Below are 15367 nucleotides of genomic sequence, written 5' to 3' on the forward strand. Positions count from 1 at the left end.
CCTGGGCATCTCGTGTCATGTTTTTGATGTTGGGATAGCATTGCATTTGTTTTTCAGCTCCCACCACAGAGGCGTATATTCATGCATCTGATGTCTAACCATGTGTTAATCCTAAATTCAATGCTATAAAAACCTGTTGATGAACAAATTTGGTTTAGCTGTTTTATTTATACAGATGAATGAAATTAATACCACTGATTTCACTCTAAAATTCTCTTTATTGCACTAAACTACATATTGCATTAAAAGGAATGAAAGCTCAGCTCCAGTTTAATATTCCTAAATAAACCAAAATTTCTCAAGTCTTCTTGACCTTATCTTATTTTATGAACATAAAAAAAATCAACTGTTTTACTTGTAGGTGAAAAATTCCTGGTCACATCGAAAGATATTGTGTAGGTGCTAAGTAATGCAGGAACTTTGTGATGTTTTTATTTTGTAGTCAGGTCTAAATGTATACACAATAACACTGTCCAAAGATATACTTTTTTGTTTCACTGGTGGCAGCTATAAATCAACAGCAACAACAGCTATTATTTCTTCCTATGAAAAATTCTGTGCTTATTAACTCCTTGTTTATCATATTTTAATAACATGTGATCATCCCCATTAATTCCTGCTATGAAGAAAATTGATTATGCAGCATGCTCAACTTAATTTGTGCTCATCTGGATTTCAGTTAGGAAAAGTAGAAGTAGGTAAATGAAAGTGCAATGTGAGCCTATCTCACCATGGCATTTGTGAATGTGGGAGTATTAGTATTTTATAGAAATTGCAAGTAACTTTCATTCATTGTAACATAGCTGTTTCCATTTCTGTTGATGCTCCCTTATCTCCTGGCATCTCTCCTAAATATAAACGTCATTGATATTACAGGGGTTGCTATCATCATTCTTCAAACACTGAGAACATAGCCTTAAAATTATAATTGACTCACATGTTGCTGACACAGTAAAACATTGCTTAGTCTGGGCTGAATTATGCTAAGGTATTGAACTTCAGTCCCATGGCAGACAAAGTCTACATTAAAAAACAAACAAATAAACAAACAACACAAACAAACAAACATAAACAGTTTTGTGTAGAAATAGTCAAACGTTTTCCTCATATCTTTTATGAGAATGAGTAACCTTTTTGGCATTATTCTTTCTTATGGTGATATTTCCTTCAAATTAATGTCACTTAGGGTATGGAGATCCCAGAATCTTTACAGAATTACCTAGTAGTGACTCAGAATATCTGCAAATCCGTGTAAAGGGGATGAGGGCCAAACAAGTAAAACCCTTCAAGAGCATGTTACTGAAATACTTCTAAATATGTCTTTGAAGATGATTCAGCCTTTTAGTTAAAGAGTAAAACCAGCAAATCTGTAAGTAAGGCCACTCCCATCTTGGTTATTGTGTGTCTGAACGTCTGGGTCACTGATCATGAGTTTTAAAACAAAAATGCTGACTAAAATGTCAGAAGTGAAAGCAAGTTCTAGCAGAAAAATGTTTATCTGAAAAAATGGCAAAGGTTTTCATGAAATCTAATTGGGTGGACAAGGAATTTTTAACTTGATTTATTAATAGATAAGTGCATTTTCTGTCTATCACTCACAATACATTTATTATGGACTGAATATACAGGAAAAATGACATGTCTGAGTTCAGGAAATACATGAAATGTGCTTAACTGACAAAGCAAATATAAAGAAGGGCTCTAGTTTAGGGGACAGACAGACCCTGTCTAATTATGTTAAAAGTCACTCACAATTCAGTTGGCGACAGAATATAAAAACATATAATAATATCCCATCATAGCAGTAAAAGGATTTTTTCAAAGTGAGTTTTATCTTTACAACTGCCATTTATTCTTGGATCTTGTCAGATCCAAACAGTGAGCCCTTGCCTCCTGTCCCAGAGAGCAAATTGAGTGGGAAGAAGAATACAGTTATTCTCTTTGGAAATGAGGGGCAACAATAAACATTTCTAGCAACAAGTGGCTCCTCTGATCTCTTTTTAATGCGCCACAGCATCAAGAGCAGAAAGCCTTAATGCTGGTTTGTAGCTCATCAACAACAGTTGACCATCCTTTTCCAAATGCTTTCCCATCCCACACAGATTTTGACAGAAATAACTTGAGAGGCTGGATAGTATTAATCATATGGGATTGGCTGTACGGGAAAAGGCAGAAGAAAGAAGTTCTGATGGACTTTTTGAGATGAAGAGAATGTAGGCTATTCACAGATGTATGGTAAAAGAGGTCTGTGGGGCACAGACTTGAGATAGACTATGGCCGTATTTCTGTTCTCCAGGTAAGTTTGGAAAGCAGAGATACAGACAAAGAAATAGCTGGAGTCTAATATGTGACATATTTGGCACATGATGACCCAGTTTAATATCTACTATGTGCTATATTTAAAATCACTATATTGCTTTAATTTTTTTTAAAAATACATCCTCTAGGTTTCTTGGAATTGATCTGTTCCTTGACAGTATGCAGCATCATTATGAAGGATCTCGGATTACACAATTGATGCTGCCATGGAAGAGAGAAAACATGTAATTAATCAAGATAAGTGCTGAGCTGGAGTCAGTAATCCCAAACAGGCAAAGCTAATTAGTTATCTGGTGCTGGGAGGTCATATGAGCATCTTGTGTCCAGAAAAGACTAATGTATATGACATATTTCTACAGTTAATACCATGCCACTGTTTTGCTTCCCAGTGAATTGAAGTGACATGATACATGTTAAAAAGTAAAAGATGGCTTATATAGTTCTAAGAAATGAACAAATTATATTCTGTTGTTTTAAAGTGAAAACATTGTTGCCGCTTAGCAAAACATGTAATTTCAATTTCACCATGTTCCACCAGGAAATCAAGCAGTTGGCAGATTTCCCATTTCCCTTCAAGAACATCCCAGGATAAACCAGCTAACAGATGAAACTGGTGGAGAAAAAAAAAAAAAAAAGTGGTAAGTGCAGGGCATTGTAATGTTGAGCAGATTTAATAGCTACAAGGTAAGAATTTATAATGATAATTAATGCGTAACTGAGCAAGGAATGTCACCAGAGAAATGAAATTTTCCTACTGATGCATTTTTGTACACAAGATTAAATGAAATTATAGGTCTATTTCACTAAGTCTGTCTTGTAGAAGTCTTTTTTTTTTTCCACTGAAGTTCTGAGCATGGAAATTTTCCAGAATACTGTGTCCTTTCAGAGAGGTTCTTCCATCTTGATAGATGCAGAATATTTGGCTTGCTCTGCGATCTCAGGTTTGAACATAGAATTTTTTAAAATGGAGTTCTTTTTACCAGAAGTTACTATTCTCTTCGCAGTAAAGTTTCAATGAGGAATCTTCTTAGACCAGTCATAAGTAGTGCCTATGGATTGTTTGGTTTTCAAAGGCTTAGAATTCCTTGTTGTAGTTGTCTGAATCTCTTTATAACTGGACAAAAGTGTGGCTGTTTTGTAATTTCCATACACTCTTGATAGGGTCTTACAGCACTGCTGAAAGCAGCCAGCAAACTTTTGAAGTAGACAACTCATTTTCTCATTTTCTATTTTACCTTGACTTGTATTATTTACAGACATTTTTATATTAAAAAGGAAGCGACTAGCAAAAGTTTTAAAAATATGTTAATCATATAAGTTGTGCTTGCAACGAAGTAAAAAAAAGTGTTTAATTATCTAAAATTATTAAACTTATTAGAGAAAAGGCAACATTTTATTTTCATTTAGAAAGTACAAATTCAGGGAGACTAATGACTTTGAGATAAATATAAACCTTCTTTGAAAGGAAAGAGCTCTGAATTTGGCCCATAGACCTTTTCATAGCCCTCAACTGAGAAATGACAGCAGCTGATGTGTTGACTGATTATTTAATGTCTTTTGAAAACCAAATGTTGTAATGTTTACCAAAAAATAGAGAGAATTGCATATTTGCTAGATGTACATGAATAATTCATAACAAATCATTTATTCAGTGATTTCACCTCTTCCTCAAATTGAGTAGATTGCAATTTTCTTTAATATATGTTCATTAATTGAACAGCTTCAGTGAATAACTCTGTCATTCTCTCAACAGGAGTATGACTCAGGATTCAGAAAAAAATCAGCTTGGTTTTAACCCAGAGAAATGGATTTCTTTTCTAATACAGTATATTATTATTAAAAATATTTGCATTAACAATTAATATACAAATGGCAACTGAAAAAAACAAATTTTGACACTAACCACCAACTTTTCCTGCAAGTTCTTTGCTTCTGTGAACATGATTTTACTGGTTACTACTTCTACAGATATAGCTGGTCTGAATATGAATTACATTTCTTTTCCATGTCTGTTTTTCATAGTGAATTCATGTTTCTGGGTACTGAAATGGGGATTTGATTTTCTGGAAGACAAAAGATGAAAATTATTCAGCTGGTGGTTTTCTTTCAACAGAGGCACACCTGATTTATTTTTTTTAGCTAGCCCCAAGGTTCTGTTGTCTTTTGGGATGCAATATTTATTTGATCAGCCTAATTTCATTTTCACCTGCACGTTTTATCCTTTACAGGTCATCACATAAACATTAATATGCGGTTTTATTGGACTTGGTCAAAACTGGGGTTTTTTTTGTAGAATTTTCCTTATGCTTGCCTAATTGCTGGTGCTTGAAGCAAGCATCTCATAGTATGTATACCAAAGCTTCATCCTTCATTGTCTGTGAGCTTTTCCAAAAGTTCTAAAACTGAAAGAAAATATATGGTCTTGGTATTTCTTACTTATTAGTTTCCAGGGGACAAAAACTGGAGGATGATTTCATTTTCTCCTGAACATGTATTGAATTAGGGATTGCTTTTAATCCAAAACCATTAGGCAGTCTAGATAGAGTACACATCCACTAGAAATCAGAGGTTTCTACTTAAAAACAGCTCCTGTAGAAGCTGAATGAATAATTGATTTTTTTGTTCCCCAGTTTGGTTGCTGAGATGAACCCTAATATCTGTTCAAATTGAATTTAATTTATTTTCTAGTTTTTCTGTACTGGGAGAAGAAATAAAATAAAAGAAAACCAAGAAACACACTATACTGTGTCATGTCAAACTGCAATTTCATTCTGTAGGAAATGTTTTATTTTTAGATGAAAAAAATCAATGAAGAACAAACTAGATAAACACAGCAAGTGAGGGCCATTCTTTAAGAAGTGCTTGGACACCTCCAACAGGTTGAAAAAGACCTTGTGTCTCTTTTTTAAGTAGGCCAAGAAGGTATGATGTAAGAAAAGCATCAAACAATGTAGCCACTAAGAATTCCAACATGTAAACTAGCATGGAATCAATCTTTCCCACTGCACAGGGTCTGTTGGATTACATACTTACTAGTTATAGAAAATGTTCTTCTAAATGTGCAATATTTATGGTTCTCAGTGGCCCCTGAAGTTTAATTCCCTGTCCAGAGGTATTGGAGCAGACCACAGCTGCATTGCTGCCTACACATGGTTTTATTTCATTTTAAATTGGGTCTTGAGAAGATGTTTCTGACCTAGATTTCATTGCAATATGCAGGGAAATGGTTGTCCAGCTCCCCAACAGAAACACACATTCTTAATTGGGAGAAGTATGGTCAAGTTTATAGCAAAAAACTTCTAATAGAGTATTTGTGCTCTTGACTCTACTGCAGTGACATTTAAAGAGTTACAGAAATGGAAATATATGTGAGATATACATGGATGGATATGATGGACATGTTAATGTGTGCCCATATTCCCTGTCACCTTTGATATGATGTTGCAGCTTCACTTCTTATGAGGAAAAAATAGTTATGGGAAACTCCTTCCCCCATGTATTCAGTGAAAATATAACACCACAATTCACAGTCACAGCAGAAAGGACAAAAGATGTTGATGGCTTCAAGTCTGATAATGCCTCAAGCAAACAACTCCTTCACACAGGAATATTAGCAATGCAGTACAGCTCCAAATCTTCCATGAATATTTGGGAAATAGTCACTATGTTACTCTTAGGCAGAAGCAATTCCTTATCCTTCAGCACTTATCTCCCTCTGTAAACCTCTAGAATCCTTAATTTTGAAATACATAATAGCAGTTGGACTTGATCACCTTAAAGGTCTTTTCTAACCTAAATTATGTTATGATTCTGTGACCACAATAAAAATCTACAACCTTTGATGGAGTTGAAGACATAAACTTGGCCTTGTTTTACATTGCTGTGTAGCATTCATTGAGCGCAATGTTAATATTCATTAGCTAAACTACAGCAGGTAGCCTAGAGCACATACGTACTACAAGTTTCTCCTAGATTTCATTGGTTTTCATCTACAGAGCAGATACATTTGAGTACAAAGCAGGATATCCATTTTTAAGCAAGAAAAAGCTGTTCTTCTCCCCACCCTTCTAGAGTTTTCTGTCTTCCTTCTAGAAGGAGGAAGAGACCATGATATTGATTCCCTTGGACTAAAATTAAAAATGTGATATCTGATCTGTATCCACCACTGTATAACACTTAGCATCAACCCTGGGGTGTAACAAGAAGCTATAAACAAAGGAAATATTTATATACTTAAATGACTATTTGACTATTTTCAGGACAGTGATGTAACAGAGAACCTGAGCACAAAATGAGGGGAAACTTACACCACAGAAGTACAAAGGCCTTGCAAGTTTGGCCTTCCCTGGGCCAGTGGACAGCCAAAGGGACCAGGATGCTCCACTTCAAACCTGCATTGTATCTCAGAAAATACAATCTGGAGCACCTAAGCAGGGACAGATAAGTTTTTTTTTTCCTTTTGTTTTTTGTAACATAAAGCCTGCTCTTTGCAAAGGAGCACACACCGTAGCATGCCCAGACATCAGTTTTCCCATCTTTAGGGAATGTCATATAATAGAGCACCATATTTCAATTGTATATCCACAAATTATTAGAAATCATAATAAAAACCTTATGGGATAAAAGTGTACCAGCCTGTGAAGTTTTAATCCCAAAACTTATGTGTTTTGCTGTCACTTAGACGTAGAAGGCTAGATTGTAAATAATATTTTTCAGTTCATCTTAGGTGTTTTCAGAGCAGAGAAGTGCCCTCTAAGCCTCTCTATGGGTCCGAGGAGATAGTTTTGTAGTCAGGTTTGGAAAATATTTCTATTGGTAGTTTCATGTTTCAAGAGAAGACTTCATTTCATTTGTGAAAATCTTCTGTAAGAGTATACTGCTTATTTAAATGATTTTGAAGTAATTTATTGTCCTTGCAACATCAAATAAAATAAAACGGATAACTTTTAAAAAAATGGAAAAATTTTGTATGACCAGGAGATATTTATTGCATCTCATGAGTCTGGAAGTGGGCTTGTGTTTTCAAATTTTAAGCTTCTGTGAAAAGAGAAATTGATTGAAAAAAAGAAATTGCGTTTTGAATTCTGAGCACATGCAGATGTTTGTGAGTTTTTTGCCTAATCTCTTGTTTAGTTTATCAAACCATAATTTGATGTGTTTAACATAAACCAAATGTATTTCTGAAATAAAAGAGGAAGAAAGTTTATGACTGACAGAAGAAGGATGAGGCAGCAGTGGGAGAACAGCTGCTTCTTCCGAGTACTTTTCTTTTATGATTTTTACCTTAAGATGTCACCTTCTATTTCATCGTTGAGTATGGGTTGTCACAAAAGCTTTATGTAACCAAAATTTGCACTGTATGTATGCCTTCTCTTCATGCACAGCCGTGGCACCAAGGGTGACACCTCACTGCTTCTTGGCTCTGAAGAGAGACCTCTGTCTTCCAAAAGTCTCTGGACATCATAGGGTATGCCCACGTGCCTTCAACCTCTACTGGGCAAATCATTTTAGGAAGAGATAATTTCTTCTCCTTCCTTGTGGCTGAGCAGAAAGGACAAAGAATGTCCTTGTTTGTGCTATGAGTGCCAGTTATAAAAAAAAGAGGACTTTTGTTATCCTTTTTTAAAAAAGGGGATTGATTACATTTTGCTTAGCAGATGGTCTCTTGGTATGGAACTACCTGTTGAACTGTATGCAATTGAACACAGAGCTAAGGGACATAAATAGTTTAGTAGTTTAAAGAACGAAGCTTATCTCTTCATTTTTTTTTTTTTTTTTTTAATCTGACTGTGGTCTAACTATCTAATGCAGAAATATATTTCATGCATATAGCTATGTTGTCCAATACCAAATTGGACACTAATTGCATGTCCTTTTCACTCTGAATATATTAAACTAGCTATTTAGAACCCGACCATCAGGTTTAAGTGAATCCTGTCTACCCTTCCTGAAGCATAAGTTGCATTCCTGGCCTGCTTCCTTAAACAGTCTCAGAGGGAAGACAGCAGGCTGTGCCCATATGCTGCTCCTGCCATAGATGGTTAGATGGCCTCAGTGGCTCTGCCTCCATCACTAGTCTGGAACATTCCTGAATTAATTTGGTCAGATTGTTCCCATAACTTCTGCAACAGTGACAGCATCTTTTTGAGGTCTACAGAAATTTACGTTTCCAGTTTACCAATTGTCCATGATAGCTGCCTATTAAAGGTAGACAGAGTCTGGTTTTCTTCCTTGAAGTAACATAAATAAGGGACATATTTGCATTCAGGAAAGGAATTTAGAGCTGGAGGAGAGGGCTGAGAGATTTTTTATTTCATCAGCTTCAGCCTGTCTTCCAACATGTCTGCCAATCAGTGCTGGTATGAATTTCCTCTATTCCAAACTAGCAACAAGGGGGCAAGTACATCTCAGAGACTTGCACCTGGAGGCATGTATCTCTCAGGGTGGTTCATCATACACACTGTTTCTCCCTCAGGGCTGTGCTCACAGGCACAGTTCAGCTCACAGGTATTTGAGTTGCCTGCTGAGTTGTCTCTTCCTCTCCTACGCCAACAGGAGAGGGCTCCCTTTCATGTATTCTGAAATGCTTTGTCCATTTCCTTTTTGAACTTGACAGCATAAATTACTTTCTCAATTTTGCACACAATTCTAGTCACAGTAATGAACATTTCACTTTTCAGTCAGTCCTCATTTGGATGCAAACTCTGCTCTCAAGATGTGCATGGCTGATCTTGATTAAGATATTCTTCTCTTTTTACAAACATAATCCTTTGAAGTTCCATGCATATGGGAAAAGAATAATACTGGAGTGGAGATCTGCCTTGCAGATCTGAGAGGAAAATTCCAACCTTTTGATTAGGATCATCCTTTTTGAATATGACATAAGCAATTCAGTAGCCTATACTGTATCTTCTAAAATAAGGAAGAAAATTTTACAGTCATTCTTATGGGAATGACCAGATTCTTTAATGCATAGACTGCCCAAACCATACTTACTTGATTCAAAAAACTGTTTATAAAGTAAATTATTTTATAGAACAAAAAGTAACATGAACTGGCTTAGATTATTCAGTCATAAGCACAAAAATTTATCTGATATGCTTAAGGGTTGATTTGTATGCATATATATGTAAGAGAGGAACAGAAACTCAGAGGGGCCTGCGGAAGTGGAATGGATATTTAATCCATTAAGAAAATCTGGCCTCTGCTCAATAAGTCTGTTTGTCCTGGGAATTTCATGGACTCCCTAGTCAAGGTAGATTGGCTACAAAAGTCTATTGAAAACGCCAGGTACCGTACAGGTCATCAGAGAAGTTACCTCAGTGTTCTGCCCAGAATGAGCATTTCAGCGTTTCAGCTTAGCTTTAACCAAAAATGCCTCGTATTGCCTAAGAATAAAAAATAATCATACCACAATTTCTAAAAAGTGTTGAAAACAGTTTATTAACAGTTCTAATGACTGTTAACCCCATTTAATGATAGACTAGTCATTATTGTAACTACTTAATATAAAAAAAGATAGCCTTGATTTCCTGATTTCAATATTTAAACTGTAAAGTAACCACTACTAGAGTCCATACAATTAAACAATTTAACTTTATAGCAAAGTTCAGTGTCACAGCAGAAATGCCATTCCCTTGGACTTTTGTTGCATTTGAGAATGATTATAAATTGCTGTGCCACCTTCTAAATCATAAAAAACACACTGACTTTTTAAAAAGGAAGGCTTTTGAAACTTAAAGGACAAAACTGGCACAGTGGACTCCTCATGAGAATGTTACAGGCTTTCTGTTAGCTGTGAAATAAATCCTACCATTAACCCAATTTTGGGAGCTGTAGAATTTTTTATCATTTTGCAGGAAGAAGACACATCATTTTTTTTTGTTTCAGTCTGAACACAGGACTGGTTGCTGCTTGGTGTGGGCTGTGAATAAGGGCCTGGGGAGCTCAAGAAACCCAGTCCTTCACCTCTGGTTCTCCAAGGCACAAATTTCCATTGGAGCAGGATCTTTCTTGTCACAATGGTTTCTGCCAAATATGTAATATACGAAAACCAACTCTTTCTCACCTCCAAGCAAGTTCAGAGAAATGCAAGTAAACACTACCATGTTCACCATAGACAACAACAGCAATAACAAAAATTGAATAAGTAAAGCAGTAAAACCAAACCAGCAAAACTTTTGGTTCAACAACTGAACTAATGATTTGGTGAAAACAAAACCAGACATCCATTTTTTTTCAATTTCTTCAAATGTAACTAATTTTATAATACATATGTTTTAGAATGCCATTTTACATTTTGTACTGAAAGTCACAGCCACACCCATACACAAAAGTAAGGCTCTTTTAAATCTCCACATTTGAATCACTTTATGTCTCTCCATGTATCCATAATCTTGCCAGAGTTTCTCAGGATTCAGAAGAAAAACCACTATTACATAGTTTCATAAAGTGTAATTTCTCTGAAAAGCTGAGTCTCAGATTCAGGGGAGTCAGAGGACCCTGGGGAAAGTTTTCCTATCACTTCCATGGGCATAATTAGGAAATTAAATTTTGCAAGAAGTCTAATAACAGAAATTAATCTGTGGGATATTTTATAATGGTCCTTTTCCAAACTAAAGTTAGTAAAAATGCAAAAGTATAAACATAAATCCAGAATGAACAAAGTATTTTATCACAGGTTTCATTATGGCTTAGTCCTTATGTATCTCTGATAAAGGTCTTTCAATACCATACTTTCAATATTTGCCTGCAAAATGTATAATAAAAATGATCCAGGTTATGTGTTGCTTTTGAGAAGAAAAAGGATTTCACTTTTCCTTCAGCTAGGAAAAAAGCATCTAAAATCTTCAAGAGCAACTCATGAATCATGTGAGGGGCTTTATGTGTGGTTATAGTCAATCTTTTTTTGCTGCACTTTTTAACTGTACTTGAATGAATAAAATAACAGTGACTCTATATAGGGCACTAGAATGAAATTTGAATATGTTTCCAATTTTCTTGCTCATCACTGTTTTACAGCTGAAATCACTGGAATAAACTGGCTATTTTCCAGCTATTAGTAAAAGCCCTCCAGCAACACCACTTTATACAGCCCTTGAAAATAACTTCAGGACATGTTCTGAGATATAAATCTATTGCTATATAGGGATAGATGCTGGGGTTATTTCACAGTCTTGAATGTTAATGTCCACTACAATTAAAATGCTGCACACAGCACATAATGCATGTCTCCCCTCCCAAGCATACACAAGACTTATTTGTGAATCACAGTCACTAGCTTCATAACAAGTCAATATGCAAATAAAGCAAAAATGCATTATTTATCTTATGTTTCCCAAGCCAGGTAGGGAAATGTAATTTACAGGATGAAAACCCAGATATGGATGCTTTTAACTGTCATTCACAATTAAATCACATCATTCCCCTCATTTAAGTAGCCAGAAATGTTTCATTTTTCATATTTCAAAATGGCTTTTCTTTGTGCAACAATAAACCAGTGCAAAAATAATGTTTCTTAAGAATCTTTTTAGAGGTAATAATTTGGTTAAATACATGTGCTACATTAGTGTAGGCAGAACATTCCTTTGTCGTCGTTCTGCCTGAAATACTTTCCTGCACTTGCTCCGAGAGGAAGAAAGTCAGAAGACAGCTGCTGGATTTCTTTATGCTATCCTTTTACTTGGTTCACTAAATTCTGAAAGAAAAAACCCAACATTTTAATTGCCCACTTTCATCGACACATTTTATTGACTTAGGTGTGGCTATTTGGAAGTGGTAGAGACAATGAAAAATCTGGATGATTATTTACATGTGGATTTGGTTGCTCTTGTTTTGGTTTTTTTTTCCCAGCAAAATCACCATGAAATGGTATTTTTGAAGCCTGCATGTGTCTTTGATATCTGGTACCTCTGGTTCAGTATGGAGAACAAAAGTTTCTCCTCTGAGGACTGAGTCCTCCAAACAGACTTTGCTAACCAAAATGAAACAACAACCTCTTCATTTTGGCCTTCACAGAAGAGCGTGATATTTTAAAGACTGGACTAACTGTGTAATTTTCAGTCAGGTCATAGAGTTTGCCAGAAGAGCTGAGCTGAAAGAATGTTCTTGGTTGTGGCTTCCAGTTTTCTTTCTGTCATCCTATTCTGTTGTGTTTTCCTCCTACAGTGAGCTGTGCCATGTAGAGGACATTCAGCTATGGCAGCATAACAGTATCTGCTGTGTTAAAGAAACTCATAAGCTTCAACTTTTTTATTAATTCTTAATGGATTTCTGGGAAAGATTACAATCTGAGACTGCTTGTATAGCTCAGTAACTGGGGGTTGGGGGTTCATAGCTCAAATGACAACTCCATAAAGTCCGAACACAAAATGTCCATAAAAAAGAAGAAACCCCACCTTATCATCCAAAAGCACTTATTTTTGAGTATATATCCTTGTGTGCTGCAGCCAAAGTGGCCATAAGAATAAAAAGCTTCTTCTTAAACATGACTAGCTAATTGTTTTGACTTTTTCTGCCTGACCACAGTACAGGCCTTGATGTAGATAAGAAGTTAAGCATGTATTGATTTTCAGTCTGGTAACCACTGAATAACATTTTCATGAGGACTGCTCACCTGCTTTCCTCAAATGACTACTCAAACACTTAAGATTTTAAAAAAACATGTAGGATTACTTTTATGATTCTAATGAATTCTGTTTCATTTAATGTTGGTTTTATTTTTCTTTGATGACAGTTGCTGCTTGTAGCTGTGGTCTTTGGAGTGGCTCTGCTTTGTGACTTGAAGTATTGCTGATTGCAAGAGCAGGAAGGAGGGAAATGTGCAAAATGAGATGGCTTGATAAAACAAGGATAAATTAAATCAAGGTAAATTTAGGTTTCAACTTTGGTTTCAACTCATTCAACAGAAGTATTCATATTATAATTTCTTAGTGGAAGAACCATCCAGAGAAGAATGGTGCCATCTGTTAAAGTAAGAAATAACAATTTTATTCTTTTCACTCACCCCAAAATGGCAAATGATTTTGGTTGCTCCTTTGAAGCTCTGAAAAAAGGTTTAGGACTGCTCAGTGTCATCTCCTCTCATACAGAAATTCAAATTAAATCTACTCAATAACTGCTTTTTAAAACCCAGGTCAGGTAATTTTCCCCCTTTTAAAAATTATTTTTTTTATGACAAAAATCTTTTTAAAGGCAGGAAGATTTTCACAGACTAAAAGCAGAAATGTTGGTAGTTCATCTAATTTCCTTTAATTTTTGATGTTTTAAAAAGGAGGGCCTCTAAAGAAGAGGAAAGAAAAACTTCCCTCATTACTTCCTGATTGACTTTTTTTTTACAAGGCTCTGTTGTAAAAACATGGGCACCTTAAAACAGGTCTGTAAGTTTGGAAAGCCTGTAATTGGAAGTGCTTGTAGGTTTCAGAATATGCTACTCACTTATTATTAAAGTTTGCTGCTTTCCTTATAGTTTAGTCTGCCAGTTGTATCTGATCCAAAAGTACAGAAATAGACTTGTTTAAACTCAGCCATTGTGTAGTGTTTGTGATGTGTGCATAATGAATTCTGAATGCAAATATATTCTGTAAAGTGAAATACTGAAAAGCTGTATGACAAGCAGTAGGGCTGCACAACACAAAATATGGCTTTATAGCATAAATATTCACTTGTGTCAAAAATATAGGAGCTGTTCAAAACAGAGCATTCTAATTATGCACAGTTTGTTCCTCACTCAGTTTCAGCTACTTGAACTCCTTCATTTGAAGTGTTTGACCTTCACTACAAGAACAAAACAGAAAGAGTAAATATCTGACTCATAAGATTCCCCCCCACTCCAGTTCTGCAGCAGCAGAGTATTTTCCACTTAATTTTGGTATAGTTAGCTCCCTGAAAGCATTTGGAGACAATAGTAAATTTGTATTGGTTTTTTGTTGTTGTTTAAATCTGAAACAAATAAAAATGCCACTCCCTGAATATGAAAAAACATTTTATGTCTGTAAGAACAAGAAGCTGATGGATAATGTAAGCTAAGTAATGGTAGAAGGAATGTTACAGGTGAGAGACATAAGGCTCTTTTTTTTTAAGAATAACTTTAGAATTTAATATACAAGAGACTCCAAACTTTACTGGAGCCTCAAATAACTCTTTCCTCTCTCTTGAGTTGGTGGTGCCACTGTGTGTGCAACCGATGCTCTTTTGGCATTCCTCTGAACTGCTGAGTTGCACCAGTTGTGTCTATGGTTGTTTGCAGCCTCAGATATTGAGCTTCAAATCAGTGCCCTAAGGGCATTTTATGACATTTTATTTAAAAAACAAGCTAACAAACAAAAAACACAAAACAAAATAAAACACATAAGGAAGAAACTAAGAGGAAGTTGAATCTAAGGAGAAAAACCCAAATATACTGCTTAGTAGAGCTGAATTTAAATCAATTGTAGCAACTCATGTAACCTTACTTGCATTTGGGTTATTAACTGCCTTGTCTTTAGTTCAAGCAGCTGAAGACACATCGTTCTTAAAGAGAAGGAAATAGACAAAAATATTTAAGGTCCTGACTGAAATGAAACCTTCAGAATATCCCACAGATAATAGAAAAATCAAAAGGAGAAAGTAAGATAGCAGCATTAGTCTGCAGAATTTCTTGTCAACAGCCTGGAAATTTACCAATTCCGTTCAAGCACCATGAACAACTTCAGTTTCTGGGCCCTCTTTGCAATAGACAAATTCAATCAGAAAGGAGAGGAAAAAAAACCCCTGCCTATTTGTTAAAAGCCAGACAGATAAACACACGTGCTCACTTCAGCAAATACTTGGAATCAGTGGCAGACTGAAGACACGAGGATCATACAATCAATGACAGAATCAGAATATTCAGTGTTGGATGGACTCCACAAGGATCACAGAAGTCCAGTTTCTGGTCTCTCTACAGAACAACCCTGAGCATCACACCATGTGCTTGAGAGAATTGTCCAAAGGCTTCTTGGAATCAAGAACTCTGTCAAATTTTCATGTATGCAGATAGCTTCAGTCCTGGGCTGTGTTATTGCAGGCT

The 15367-nt window shown here is 35.7% G+C and overlaps 1 long non-coding RNA gene across 2 annotated transcripts in view; it reads left to right on the forward strand.

Annotated features, from left to right (window-relative positions):
• Positions 1-15367, forward strand: part of LOC134549472 (uncharacterized) — a 50736-nt gene that overhangs the window by 8842 nt on the left and 26527 nt on the right. For both annotated transcript variants that reach the window (XR_010080113.1, XR_010080114.1), the window contains 2 exons: positions 2858-2957; positions 13055-13185. This is a non-coding gene — a long non-coding RNA (uncharacterized LOC134549472). The remainder of the gene's footprint in view (positions 1-2857; positions 2958-13054; positions 13186-15367) is intronic.

This window comes from Prinia subflava, chromosome 1 (assembly GCF_021018805.1).
Source record: "Prinia subflava isolate CZ2003 ecotype Zambia chromosome 1, Cam_Psub_1.2, whole genome shotgun sequence".
NCBI lineage: Eukaryota > Metazoa > Chordata > Aves > Passeriformes > Cisticolidae > Prinia > Prinia subflava.